This window comes from Pseudophryne corroboree, chromosome 9 (genome assembly GCF_028390025.1).
Source record: "Pseudophryne corroboree isolate aPseCor3 chromosome 9, aPseCor3.hap2, whole genome shotgun sequence".
NCBI lineage: Eukaryota > Metazoa > Chordata > Amphibia > Anura > Myobatrachidae > Pseudophryne > Pseudophryne corroboree.
This window is the reverse complement of record NC_086452.1, coordinates 50,190,018-50,205,215: the sequence shown is the minus strand read 5'-3', so window position 1 is coordinate 50,205,215 and position 15,198 is coordinate 50,190,018. Positions and strand designations below refer to the sequence as shown.

General features: G+C 47.5%; 1 protein-coding gene across 4 annotated transcripts in view; it reads left to right on the top strand.

Annotated features, from left to right (window-relative positions):
- The window catches only part of C9H1orf210 (chromosome 9 C1orf210 homolog), a 542,874-nt gene that overhangs the window by 390,177 nt on the left and 137,499 nt on the right, over nt 1-15,198 (top strand). The gene's annotated exons all lie outside the window — the stretch shown is intronic.

Genomic DNA, 15,198 nt, shown 5'->3' with positions numbered 1-15,198 from the left:
CCAGGTGTTTGTGTCGGCCACTTGTGTCGCTTAGCTTAGTCACACAGCGACCTTGGTGCGCCTCTTTTTTTCTTTGCATCATGTGCTGTTTGGGGGCTATTTTTTTGAAGTGCCATCCTGTATGACACTGCAGTGCCACTCCTAGATGGGCCAGGTGTTTGTGTCGGCCACTTGGGTCGCTTAGCTTAGTCACACAGCCACCTCATTGCGCCTCTTTTTTTCTTTGCATCATGTGCTGTTTGGGGACTATTTTTTTGAAGTGTCATCCTGTCTGACACTGCAGTGCCACTCCTAGATGGGACAGGTGTTTGTGTCGGCCACTTGGGTCGCTTAGCTTAGTCACACAGCTACCTCATTGCGCCTCTTTTTTTCTTTGCGTCATGTGCTGTTTGGGGAGTTTTTTTTTGAAGGGCCATCCTGCCTGACACTACAGTGCCACTCCTAAATGGGCCCGGTGTTTGTGTCGGCCACTAGGGTCGCTAATCTTACTCACACAGTCAGCTACCTCATTGCGCCTCTTTTTTTCTTTGCGTCATGTGCTGATTGGGGAGGGTTTTTTGGAAGGGACATCCTGCGTGACACTGCAGTGCCACTCCTAAATGGGCCCGGTGTTTGTGTCGGCCACTAGGGTCGCTAATCTTACTCACACAGTCAGCTACCTCATTGCGCCTCTTTTTTTCTTTGCGTCATGTGCTGATTGGGGAGGGTTTTTTGGAAGGGACATCCTGCGTGACACTGCAGTGCCACTCCTAAATGGGCCCGGTGTTTGTGTCGGCCACTAGGGTCGCTAATCTTACTCACACAGTCAGCTACCTCATTGCGCCTCTTTTTTTCTTTGCGTCATGTGCTGATTGGGGAGGGTTTTTTGGAAGGGACATCCTGCGTGACACTGCAGTGCCACTCCTAAATGGGCCCGGTGTTTGTGTCGGCCACTAGGGTCGCTAAACTTACTCACACAGTCAGCTACCTCATTGCGCCTCTTTTTTTCTTTGCGTCATGTGCTGATTGGGGAGGGTTTTTTGGAAGGGACATCCTGCGTGACACTGCAGTGCCACTCCTAAATGGGCCCGGTGTTTGTGTCGGCCACTAGGGTCGCTAATCTTACTCACACAGTCAGCTACCTCATTGCGCCTCTTTTTTTCTTTGCGTCATGTGCTGATTGGGGAGGGTTTTTTGGAAGGGACATCCTGCGTGACACTGCAGTGCCACTCCTAAATGGGCCCGGTGTTTGTGTCGGCCACTAGGGTCGCTTATCTTACTCACACAGTCAGCTTCCTCATTGCGCCTCTTTTTTTCTTTGCGTCATGTGCTGATTGGGGAGGGTTTTTTGGAAGGGACATCCTGCGTGACACTGCAGTGCCACTCCTAGATGGGCCAGGTGTTTGTGTCGGCCACTAGTGTCGCTTAGCTTAGTCATCCAGCGACCTTGGTGCAAATTTTAGGACTAAAAATAATTTTCTGAGGTGTGAGGTATTCAGAATAGACTGAAAATGAGTGGAAATTATGGTTTTTGAGGTTAATAATAATATGGGATCAAAATGACCCCCAAATTCTATGATTTAAGCTGTTTTTTAGTGTTTTTTTAAAAAAACACCCGAATCCAAAACACACCCGAATCCGACAAAAAAAATTCGGTGAGGTTTTGCCAAAACGCGGTCGAACCCAAAACACGGCCGCGGAACCGAACCAAAAACCAAAACACAAAACCCGAAAAATTTCAGGCGCTCATCTCTACTTGACACCTGTTGTCCGCATTTCTGTTGAAATAGTTCCACACCGAAGAGCTGATTTTTTTGGTATTTTCACCAGGCATGTCAACGGCCATATTCCTCCCACGGACAACAGGTGTCTCCCCGGGTGCCTGACTTAAACAAACCACCTCACCATCAGAATCCTCCTGGTCAATTTCCTCCCCAGCGCCAGCAACACCCATATCCTCCTCATCCTGGTGTACTTCAACACTGACATCTTCAATCTGACTATCAGGAACTGGACTGCGGGTGCTCCTTCCAGCACTTGCAGGGGGCGTGCAAATGGTGGAAGGCGCATGCTCTTCACGTCCAGTGTTGGGAAGGTCAGGCATCGCAACCGACACAATTGGACTCTCCTTGTGGATTTGGGATTTCGAAGAACGCACAGTTCTTTGCGGTGCTACTGCTTTTGCCAGCTTGAGTCTTTTCATTTTTCTAGCGAGAGGCTGAGTGCCTCCATCCTCATGTGAAGCTGAACCACTAGCCATGAACATAGGCCAGGGCCTCAGCCGTTCCTTGCCACTCCGTGTGGTAAATGGCATATTGGCAAGTTTACGCTTCTCCTCCGACAATTTTATTTTAGGTTTTGGAGTCCTTTTTTTACTGATATTTGGTGTTTTGGATTTGACATGCTCTGTACTATGACATTGGGCATCGGCCTTGTCAGACGACGTTGCTGGCATTTCATCGTCTCGGCCATGACTAGTGGCAGCAGCTTCAGCACGAGGTGGAAGTGGATCTTGATCTTTCCCTAATTTTGGAACCTCAACATTTTTGTTCTCCATATTTTAATAGGCACAACTAAAAGGCACCTCAGGTAAACAATGGAGATGGATGGATACTAGTATACAATTATGGACGGGATGCCGAGTGCCGACACAGAGGTAGCTACAGCCGTGAACTACCGTACTGTGTCTGCTGCTAATATAGACTGGTTGATAAAGAGATGTCGTAGTATGTATGTATGAAGAAGAAAGAAAAAAAAACCACGGTTAGGTGGTATACAATTATGGACGGACTGCCGAGTGCCGACACAGAGGTAGCCACAGCCGTGAACTACCGTACTGTACTGTGTCTGCTGCTAATATAGACTGGTTGATAAAGAGATGTAGTAGTATGTATGTATGAAGAAGAAAGAAAAAAAAACCACGGGTAGGTGGTATACAATTATGGACGGACTGCCGAGTGCCGACACAGAGGTAGCCACAGCCGTGAACTACCGTACTGTACTGTGTCTGCTGCTAATATAGACTGGTTGATAAAGAGATGTAGTAGTATGTATGTATGAAGAAGAAAGAAAAAAAAACCACGGGTAGGTGGTATACAATTATGGACGGACTGCCGAGTGCCGACACAGAGGTAGCCACAGCCGTGAACTACCGTACTGTACTGTGTCTGCTGCTAATATAGACTGGTTGATAAAGAGATGTCGTAGTATGTATGTATGAAGAAGAAAGAAAAAAAAACCACGGTTAGGTGGTATACAATTATGGACGGACTGCCGAGTGCCGACACAGAGGTAGCCACAGCCGTGAACTACCGTACTGTACTGTGTCTGCTGCTAATATAGACTGGTTGATAAAGAGATGTCGTAGTATGTATGTATAAAGAAGAAAGAAAAAAAAACCACGGTTAGGTGGTATACAATTATGGACGGACTGCCGAGTGCCGACACAGAGGTAGCCACAGCCGTGAACTACCGTACTGTACTGTGTCTGCTGCTAATATAGACTGGTTGATAAAGAGATGTCGTAGTATGTATGTATGAAGAAGAAAGAAAAAAAAACCACGGTTAGGTGGTATACAATTATGGACGGACTGCCGAGTGCCGACACAGAGGTAGCCACAGCCGTGAACTACCGTACTGTACTGTGTCTGCTGCTAATATAGACTGGTTGATAAAGAGATGTCGTAGTATGTATGTATAAAGAAGAAAGAAAAAAAAACCACGGTTAGGTGGTATACAATTATGGACGGACTGCCGAGTGCCGACACAGAGGTAGCCACAGCCGTGAACTACCGTACTGTACTGTGTCTGCTGCTAATATAGACTGGTTGATAAAGAGATGTAGTAGTATGTATGTCTAAAGAAGAAAGAAAAAAAAACCACGGGTAGGTGGTATACAATTATGGATGGACTGCCGAGTGCCGACACAGAGGTAGCTACAGCCGTGAACTACCGTACTGTGTCTGCTGCGACTGGATGATAAATAATGATATAAAAAATATATATATATCACTACTGCAGCCGGACAGGTATATATATTATATAATGACGGACCTGCTGGACACTGTCTGTCAGCAGAATGAGTTTTTTATAGAATAAAAAAAAACACACCACACAAGTGAAGTCACACGACGAGTGTTTAACTTTTTCAGGCAATCACAATATAGTATACTACTAACTATACTGGTGGTCAGTGTGGTCAGGTCACTGGTCAGTCACACTGGCAGTGGCACTCCTGCAGCAAAAGTGTGCACTGTTTAATTTTAATATAATATGTACTCCTGGCTCCTGCTATAACCTATAACTGGCACTGCAGTGCTCCCCAGTCTCCCCCACAATTATAAGCTGTGTGAGCTGAGCACAGTCAGATATATAATATATACATAGATGATGCAGCACACTGGGCTGAGCAGTGCACACAGATATGGTATGTGACTGTCTTGTACTCCTGGCTCCTGCTATAACCTATAACTGGCACTGCAGTGCTCCCCAGTCTCCCCCACAATTATAAGCTGTGTGAGCTGAGCACAGTCAGATATATAATATATACATAGATGATGCAGGCATGCAGCACACTGGGCTGAGCAGTGCACACAGATATGGTATGTGACTGAGTCACTGTGTGTACCGTTTTTTTCAGGCAGAGAACGGATATATTAAATAAAACAACTGCACTGCTGGTGGTCACTGTGGTCAGTCACTAAACTCTGCACTCTCTTCTACAGTATCAGCCTCAGGTCAATCTCTCTCTCCTAATCTAAATGGAGAGGACGCCAGCCACGTCCTCTCCCTATCAATCTCAATGCACGTGTGAAAATGGCGGCGACGCGCGGCTCCTTATATAGAATCCGAGTCTCGCGAGAATCCGACAGCGTCATGATGACGTTCGGGCGCGCTCGGGTTAACCGAGCAAGGCGGGAAGATCCGAGTCGCTCGGACCCGTGAAAAAAAACATGAAGTTCGTGCGGGTTCGGATTCAGAGAAACCGAACCCGCTCATCTCTACTGAAAATTAGTGGAAATTATGGTTATTGAGGTTAATAATACTATGGGATCAAAATGACCCCCAAATTCTATGATTTAAGCTGTTTTTTAGGGTTTTTTGAAAAAAACACCCGAATCCAAAACACACCCGAATCCGACAAAAATGTTTCGGTGAGGTTTTGCCAAAACGCGTCCGAATCCAAAACACGGCCGCGGAATCGAACCCAAAACCAAAACACAAAACCTGAAAGTTTCCGGTGCACATCACTAGTTTGTACAGGGCAGAGCAGACTGCAGCCAGAAAGGACTTACTCACATCCCACATACAGTCCCTCCAAACCTCCAGTCCCTGGACCTATCTGCTAACTCCATCCAGTTCTTACAACCGCTCCCTGGGAGATTTTCAGGTTTACTCCACCTCAACTTATCCGGTAACCCCCTGCACCACCTTCCAGCAGGGGCCTTCAAGAACTTAATCTGTTTGAGAACCTTGGACCTGGGCAGCTGTGGTATCTATAAACTACTTCACAATGTCTTTGAAGGGCTAGTCCTTCTTCAGACACTGATCTTGCACAATAGCAGCATAACCGCCATTGATGTCCGGAATCTTAAGTCACTGACCAAACTGGATGTGAGGGACACCCCATTGGCATCAGCCCATCCGCATAGACAGCCAAGCAGAGATGACCTCCTCTATCAAATGGGCAGCCAGGGGTTCTGTGACCAGGGCCGTCTTAACAGCAGTGTAGGCCCCTGGGCACAGCAATGCACTGGGCCCCCTACCCATCCTCAAGTGGTAGAGGTGGGGGGTGCTATCAGCGCAGCTTTGATGTCCCCCAGGCGGTAGAGGGTGTTCTATCTTCAGCTCAGCATGTAGGACCTGGAACAGTAATTTCTGCTAATTACTCCTTTACTGCACAGATGGGGCTAAACCGTAGAAGGGCATTGGGCTGAATGATGGGGCCCTGTTACATGACTTCCAGAGTGGTAGCGGGTGTTTAATACGTAGGGGAGGGGTGGATAGTGGAGTGGGCTTAATATTTTTTCGGTGGGAGGGCAGCTTGCTTGACTGCAGATATCTCATGTTTCTGAAAATATATTTCTTAGCTTTGAATGGAATAAAAAACTAGAGAGTCCCACCTTTCAGATGGTTCTGGGGATTTGGGTATCAGAGTTCAGGAGCCAAAGCAATTCACCAACGAAAATCTAAAACTGCATATTAGGCGTGTGGAGCTGGAGCAGGGACCAGCTGCTTGAAGGCTGATATCTCTGGTTCTGGTCATAGTAGAGACAAGCTGCCAGTGTCCACCAAATGGGGAGAGTCATAGCTTTTGGCTTATATCCTCACAAATAGTCTAAGTCAGACAAAACCCAAGATATCAGGCTGGGAAGTGCAATTAACAGGCTTGGTTGGGGACCACTGCTTTCAAGTCAGATATCTCCGGTTCCCCAGGGCCGATTTTCAAAAATCTGGTACCCCTGGAAAGAGTAGAGCCTCAGCTATCAGCCTAGGGCCCTTATACTCCTGGGGCCCTTGGGCAAGAGCCCATTGAGCCCATACAAAAAGACGGCCCTGTCTGTGACTGCTCTTTGATGAGACGGCTCCATAGATCCAGGGAACAAGGTAGGAGCAGAGGATTTGGCAGAGGTGGCTGACAAGGCATAGCTATAGGCCCAGAGGTAACAGAGTGTGAGATTGGCAAGGTGCCAACACCAACCAGCTGCTATTAGGCAGAGACAAGATTATGGTGGGCACTATAATTTGGCTCATCGCTCTGTGGCTGGGTACGCCTGATTTGCTGACTGATCTATTGGTAATGTGTATGCATATTCGATTCTAGGGACCCAAAAATGTGAGATTTTTAATTTTGGATATGGGATACTCAACCTGTATGTTGGCCAGCAGACCAATTTGAAAATGTGCACCCACTTGTGATGTCATATTTAACGGCTGCTGCAGCCAACCTATTACGCTGTAAGTGGGTCGGCCATATACACAGCCAGATGTACTAAAATATCTGCATGATATATCGGTACCATCTTTGCCGCAGGGTGGACCTGATATGTCTGTGACTTCCGTCAATCATGATTTGGCCACTCAGAATATGTAATAGGCAGCTGCATTTAACACTGATTGGCTGTTATTCTATTACCGTCCAGGCCTTGTAACATGAAGGTGGTGGGGATAACGACAAAGGGGACCCACATACAGGGCCCTAAGCTTCAAGGGGGCCCCGAGGATAAGGGACACAAAAAACTGGGCCTCAGTGCCAATATTGCTTTTTAAAATGTTTGCTTCAACTGCTGAATTTAAGTAATAAAACAATTAGGAGTGTATATATGTGACAATTTACTGAAAAAAAGAAAACGTTGATTAATCACTTGGCAGGTGTTTAAGCCTTATTGACATCTATCGCTACTATTTTTTTAAAGCCGCCCTCTGCTTTAAAAGGGGGTGGTCAAGGGGGGTTGCAGGGGGCCCCAGAGATATCGGCCTCAAGGTTTCTGTTGCCGACCATGACCCTAACCCAGACCCCTAAACTAACCCTAATGCTTAACCCTAAAGGGCAGACTGGATAGGGCATGTGATTCTTATCTGCTGTAAAATGCCATGGGGGTAATTCCAAGTTGATCGCAGCAGGATTTTTGTTAGCAGTTGGGCAAAACCATGTGCACTGCAGGGGGGGCAGACATAGGTGTGCGCAGGGGGGGTGCCTGGTACGCACAGGCACCCCCTAATGTCCGCCACCCCGATCTCACATGCCTGATGCAGCAATCGCAGAGCAGGCTGATTACTGTCTCCTCTGCGCTGCACCCTGTCAGGACTGCATTACTGACCGGGCGCCTGGGTTAATCGAGAGTGCCACTGCCACCGTCTTTCAAATTCCCAGCTCCACCTCCATGTACAAAAACAGCGTGATGTGATGTGATTACATCATGCTGCTCGCACGCCCACCCGTCACACCCACCACATACACACCTCTCTCCTTCTATTCTATGCCAACGCCAGCCACTGATGAGGATCAGCATGCAGCCAGCATTCCTCTTAGGAAGACAAATTCAATACTGGCAGGCGGATGGCAGCAGCATTGACACGTCACTCGTTTTTCCAGCAGCAGCAATACCAGTCTGCGACTGTCAGTTTAGTTACTGACTTGTAAGTAAGCTGCTGTAGCTTGCAGGGGAAAGAGAGGGGGAGCCAGACCAGGCTGAGGAGGAGCAGTGTAATTGCAGTGAGTGCCATCAGGGGTGTTTGGTGCACACCACAACATCTGACAATGTATCTGCTTTATTAGGATTGGTACAAAGGTGGATATTTTATATGCGTTGACCATCAACAGATGGTGCTAAACACGCCCAAAAGGCGGTGCTAGACACACCCCTCCGACGGTGCACCCCCTAATAAAATGTGCTGCGCACGCCAGTGGGGGCAGATATAACATGTGCAGAGAGGATAGATTTCGGTGTGGTGAGTTCAATCTGCAATCTAAATTGCAGTGTAAAAATAAAGCAGCCAGTATTTACCCTGCACAGAAACAAAATAACCCACCCAAATCTAACTCTCTCTGCAAATGTTATATCTGTCCCCCCTGCAGTGCACAAGGTTTAGCCCAAATGCTAAAAAATTTCCTGCTGCGATCAACTTGGAATTACCCCCTATGTTTCTATGTATATTGGGGGTAATTCTGAGTTGATCGCAACAGGAACTTTGTTAGCAGTTGGGCAAAACCATGGCCCTCATTCCGAGTTGATCGCTCGCAAGGCGAATTTAGCAGAGTTGCTCACGCTAAGCCTACGCCTACTGGGAGTGTATCTTAGCTTCTTAAAATTGCGACCGATGTATTCGCAATATTGCGATTTCAAACTACTTAGCAGTTTCAGAGTAGCTTCAGACTTACTCGGCATCTGCGATCAGTTCAGTGCTTGTCGTTCCTGGTTTGACGTCATAAACACACCCAGCGTTCGCCCAGACACTCCCCCGTTTCTCCGGCCACTCCTGCGTTTTTTCCGGAAACGGTAGCGTTTTTATCCACACGCCCCTAAAACGCCGTGTTTCCGCCCAGTAACACCCATTTCCTGTCAATCACACTACGTTCGCCGGAGCGAAGAAAAAGCCGTGAGTAAAAATACTATCTTCATTGTAAAATTACTTGGCGCAGTCGCAGTGCGAATATTGCGCATGCGTACTAAGCGGAATTTCACTGCGATGCGATGAAAATTACCGAGCGAACGACTCGGAATGAGGGCCCATGTGCAGTGCAGGGGAGGCAGATATAGAGAGAGTTAGATTTGGGTGTGGTGTGTTCAATCTGCAATCTAAATTGCAGTGTAAAAATAGAGCAGCCAGTATTTACCCTGCACAGAAACAAAATACCCCACCCAAATCTAACTCTCTCTGCACATGTTATATCTGCCTCCCCTGCAGTGCACATGGTTTTGCCCAACTGCTAACAAAGTTCCTGCTGCTATCAACTCAGAATTACCCCCATTGGTGGTCATTCCAAGTTGTTCGCTCGTTGCCGATTTTCGCTATGCTGCTATTTGTTGCTAAATGCGCATGGTACGCAGCGAGCATGCGCTAACTTATTTAACACAAAACTTAGTAGATTTGCTGGTGTTTGTACGACGCTTTTCAGTCGCACTGCTGTTCGGTAAATGATTGACAGGAAAGGGGCGTTTCTGGGCGGCAACTCAGCGTTTTTACGGCGTTGGCTAAAAAACGCAGGCATGTCAGGTAAAAACGCAGGAGTGGCTGGAGAATCGGGGGATTTTCTGGCCAAATGCAGGGCGTGTTTGTGACGTCAAACCAGGAACTAAACGGACTGCGCTGATCGCAATCTGTGAGTAGGTCCGGAGCTACTCAGAAACTGCAAAGAATTATTTAGTAGCAGTTTTGCTAATCTTTCGTTTGCAATTCTGCTAAGCTAAGATACATTCCCAGAGGGCGGCGGCCTAGCGTGTGCAATGCTGCTAAAAGCAGCTAGCGAGCGAACAACTCGGAATGAGGGCCTTTGTGTATTGCAGGAAAATATCTGCAAGTCCAACGGTATGGTAACTGCTGTATATACTTGCTCTCGTGGGGTGAGAACATCTCCCCTAATTGAATTCAGCCCTATGAATAGAGGTTGTGTGATCCCTGTGCAGCAGTCACAGAAAGGGTTAATCTCTGCAGCTTGTCACTCAAAATACATTTTGCTCTTTTATTTTTGCAGACCCTGAGCTGGGAGCTGTAACCCACAGAACAGCTGCAATAATTACTCTAATGCTGGTCATACGTCAGGTCAATATCGTGTATGAATGCACAATATGACACGTCGATTGACGCATTGCGTGCACAATGTGCATATTTTATGCATGATTACGATGCGATGCGGGTCGCACGTCGCATCAAATGATCATACGTGCAGCCCATATTATCCGTCGTAATCGTCTGCATATTGTACCATGGGGTTGTTAGTAGAGATGAGCGCCGGAAATTTTTCAGGTTTTGTGTTTTGGTTTTGGGTTCGGTTCCGCGGCCGTGTTTTGGGTTCGACCGCGTTTTGGCAAAACCTAACCGAATTTTTTTTGTCGGATTCGTGTGTGTTTTGGATTCGGGTGTTTTTTTCAAAAAACACTAAAAAACAGCTTAAATCATAGAATTTGGGGGTCATTTTGATCCCAAAGTATTATTAACCTCAAAAACCATAATTTACACTCATTTTCAGTCTATTCTGAATACCTCACACCTCACAATATTATTTTTAGTCCTAAAATTTGCACCTAGGTCGCTGGATGACTAACCTAAGCGACCCTAGTGGCCGACACAAACACCGGGCCCATCTAGGAGTGTCACTGCAGTGTCACGCAGGATGTCCCTTCCAAAAAACCCTCCCCAAACAGCACATGACGCAAAGAAAAAAAGAGGCGCAATGAGGTAGCTGTGTGAGTAAGATAAGCGACCCTAGTGGCCGACACAAACACCGGGCCCATCTAGGAGTGGCACTGCAGTGTCACGCAGGATGTCCCTTCCAAAAAACCCTCCCCAAACAGCACATGACGCAAAGAAAAAAAGAGGCGCAATGAGGTAGCTGTGTGAGTAAGATAAGCGACCCTAGTGGCCGACACAAACACCGGGCCCATCTAGGAGTGGCACTGCAGTGTCACGCAGGATGTCCCTTCCAAAAAACCCTCCCCAAACAGCACATGACGCAAAGAAAAATTAAAGAAAAAAGAGGTGCAAGATGGAATTGTCCTTGGGCCCTCCCACCCACCCTTATGTTGTATAAACAGGACATGCACACTTTAACCAACCCATCATTTCAGTGACAGGGTCTGCCACACGACTGTGACTGAAATGACGGGTTGGTTTGGACCCCCACCAAAAAAGAAGCAATTAATCTCTCCTTGCACAAACTGGCTCTACAGAGGCAAGATGTCCACCTCATCATCATCCTCCGATATATCACCGTGTACATCCCCCTCCTCACAGATTATCAATTCGTCCCCACTGGGATCCACCATCTCAGCTCCCTGTGTACTTTGTGGAGGCAATTGCTGCTGGTCAATGTCTCCACGGAGGAATTGATTATAATTAATTTTAATGAACATCATCTTCTCCACATTTTCTGGATGTAACCTCGTACGCCGATTGCTGACAAGGTGAGCGGCAGCACTAAACACTCTTTCGGAGTACACACTTGTGGGAGGGCAACTTAGGTAGAATAAAGCCAGTTTGTGCAAGGGCCTCCAAATTGCCTCTTTTTCCTGCCAGTATAAGTACGGACTGTGTGACGTGCCTACTTGGATGCGGTCACTCATATAATCCTCCACCATTCTTTCAATGGTGAGAGAATCATATGCAGTGACAGTAGACGACATGTCCGTAATCGTTGTCAGGTCCTTCAGTCCGGACCAGATGTCAGCATCAGCAGTCGCTCCAGACTGCCCTGCATCACCGCCAGCAAGTGGGCTCGGAATTCTGAGCCTTTTCCTCGCACCCCCAGTTGCGGGAGAATGTGAAGGAGGAGATGTTGACAGGTCGCGTTCCGCTTGACTTGACAATTTTCTCACCAGCAGGTCTTTCAACCCCAGCAGACTTGTGTCTGCCGGAAAGAGAGATCCAAGGTAGGCTTTAAATCTAGGATCGAGCACGGTGGCCAAAATGTAGTGCTCTGATTTCAACAGATTGACCACCCGTGAATCCTTGTTAAGCGAATTAAGGGCTCCATCCACAAGTCCCACATGCCTAGCGGAATCGCTCCGTGTTAGCTCCTCCTTCAATGTCTCCAGCTTCTTCTGCAAAAGCCTGATGAGGGGAATGACCTGACTCAGGCTGGCAGTGTCTGAACTGACTTCACGTGTGGCAAGTTCAAAGGGCATCAGAACCTTGCACAACGTTGAAATCATTCTCCACTGCACTTGAGACAGGTGCATTCCACCTCCTATATCGTGCTCAATTGTATAGGCTTGAATGGCCTTTTGCTGCTCCTCCAACCTCTGAAGCATATAGAGGGTTGAATTCCACCTCGTTACCACTTCTTGCTTCAGATGATGGCAGGGCAGGTTCAGTAGTTTTTGGTGGTGCTCCAGTCTTCTGTACGTGGTGCCTGTACGCCGAAAGTGTCCCGCAATTCTTCTGGCCACCGACAGCATCTCTTGCACGCCCCTGTCGTTTTTAAAAAATTCTGCACCACCAAATTCAAGGTATGTGCAAAACATGGGACGTGCTGGAATTTGCCCATATTTAATGCACACACAATATTGCTGGCGTTGTCCGATGCCACAAATCCACAGGAGAGTCCAATTGGGGTAAGCCATTCCGCGATGATCTTCCTCAGTTGCCGTAAGAGGTTTTCAGCTGTGTGCGTATTCTGGAAAGCGGTGATACAAAGCGTAGCCTGCCTAGGAAAGAGTTGGCGTTTGCGAGATGCTGCTACTGGTGCCGCCGCTGCTGTTCTTGCGGCGGGAGTCCATACATCTACCCAGTGGGCTGTCACAGTCAAATAGTCCTGACCCTGCCCTGCTCCACTTGTCCACATGTCCGTGGTTAAGTGGACATTGGGTACAACTGCATTTTTTAGGACACTGGTGAGTCTTTTTCTGACGTCCGTGTACATTCTCGGTATCGCCTGCCTAGAGAAGTGGAACCTAGATGGTATTTGGTAACGGGGCACACTGCCTCAATAAATTGTCTAGTTCCCTGTGAACTAACGGCGGATACCGGACGCACGTCTAACACCAACATAGTTGTCAAGGCCTCAGTTATCCGCTTTGCAGCAGGATGACTGCTGTGATATTTCATCTTCCTCGCAAAGGACTGTTGGACAGTCAATTGCTTACTGGAAGTAGTACAAGTGGGCTTACGACTTCCCCTCTGGGATGACCATCGACTCCCAGCAGCAACAACAGCAGCGCCAGCAGCAGTAGGCGTTACACGCAAGGATGCATCGGAGGAATCCCAGGCAGGAGAGGACTCGTCAGAATTGCCAGTGACATGGCCTGCAGGACTATTGGCATTCCTGGGGAAGGAGGAAATTGACACTGAGGGAGTTGGTGGGGTGGTTTGCGTGAGCTTGGTTACAAGAGGAAGGGATTTACTGGTCAGTGGACTGCTTCCGCTGTCGCCCAAAGTTTTTGAACTTGTCACTGACTTATTATGAATGCGCTGCAGGTGACGTATAAGGGAGGATGTTCCGAGGTGGTTAACGTCCTTACCCCTACTTATTACAGCTTGACAAAGGCAACACACGGCTTGACACCTGTTGTCCGCTTTTCTGTTGAAATACCTCCACACTGAAGAGCTGATTTTTTTGGTATTTTCACCAGGCATGTCAACGGCCATATTCCTCCCACGGACAACAGGTGTCTCCCCGGGTGCCTGACTTAAACAAACCACCTCACCATCAGAATCCTCCTGGTCAATTTCCTCCCCAGCGCCAGCAACACCCATATCCTCCTCATCCTGGTGTACTTCAACACTGACATCTTCAATCTGACTATCAGGAACTGGACTGCGGGTGCTCCTTCCAGCACTTGCAGGGGGCGTGCAAATGGTGGAAGGCGCATGCTCTTCACGTCCAGTGTTGGGAAGGTCAGGCATCGCAACCGACACAATTGGACTCTCCTTGTGGATTTGGGATTTCGAAGAACGCACAGTTCTTTGCGGTGCTTTTGCCAGCTTGAGTCTTTTCAGTTTTCTAGCGAGAGGCTGAGTGCTTCCATCCTCATGTGAAGCTGAACCACTAGCCATGAACATAGGCCAGGGCCTCAGCCGTTCCTTGCCACTCCGTGTGGTAAATGGCATATTGGCAAGTTTACGCTTCTCCTCCGACAATTTTATTTTAGGTTTTGGAGTCCTTTTTTTACTGATATTTGGTGTTTTGGATTTGACATGCTCTGTACTATGACATTGGGCATCGGCCTTGGCAGACGATGTTGCTGGCATTTCATCGTCTCGGCCATGACTAGTGGCAGCAGCTTCAGCACGAGGTGGAAGTGGATCTTGATCTTTCCCTAATTTTGGAACCTCAACATTTTTGTTCTCCATATTTTAATAGGCACAACTAAAAGGCACCTCAGGTAAACAATGGAGATGGATGGATACTAGTATACAATTATGGATGGACTGCCGAGTGCCGACACAGAGGTAGCTACAGCCGTGAACTACCGTACTGTGTCTGCTGCTAATATAGACTGGTTGATAATGAGCTGTAGTATGTATAAAGAAGAAAGAAAAAAAAAAAACACGGGTAGGTGGTATACCATTATGGATGGACTGCCGAGTGCCGACACAGAGGTAGCTACAGCTGTGGACTACCGTACTGTACTGTGTCTGCTGCTAATATAGACTGGATGATAATGAGATGTAGTATGTATAAAGAAGAAAGAAAAAAAAACCACGGGTAGGTGGTATACAATTATGGATGGACTGCCGAGTGCCGACACAGAGGTAGCTACAGCCGTGAACTACCGTACTGTGTCTGCTGCTAATATAGACTGGTTGATAATGAGATGTAGTATGTATAAAGAAGAAAGAAAAAAAAAACCACGGGTAGGTGGTATACAATTATGGATGGACTGCCGAGTGCCGACACAGAGGTAGCTACAGCCGTGGACTACCGTACTGTACTGTGTCTGCTGCTAATATAGACTGGATGATAATGAGATGTAGTATGTATAAAGAAGAAAGAAAAAAAAACCACGGGTAGGTGGTATACAATTATGGATGGACTGCCGAGTGCCGACACAGAGGTAG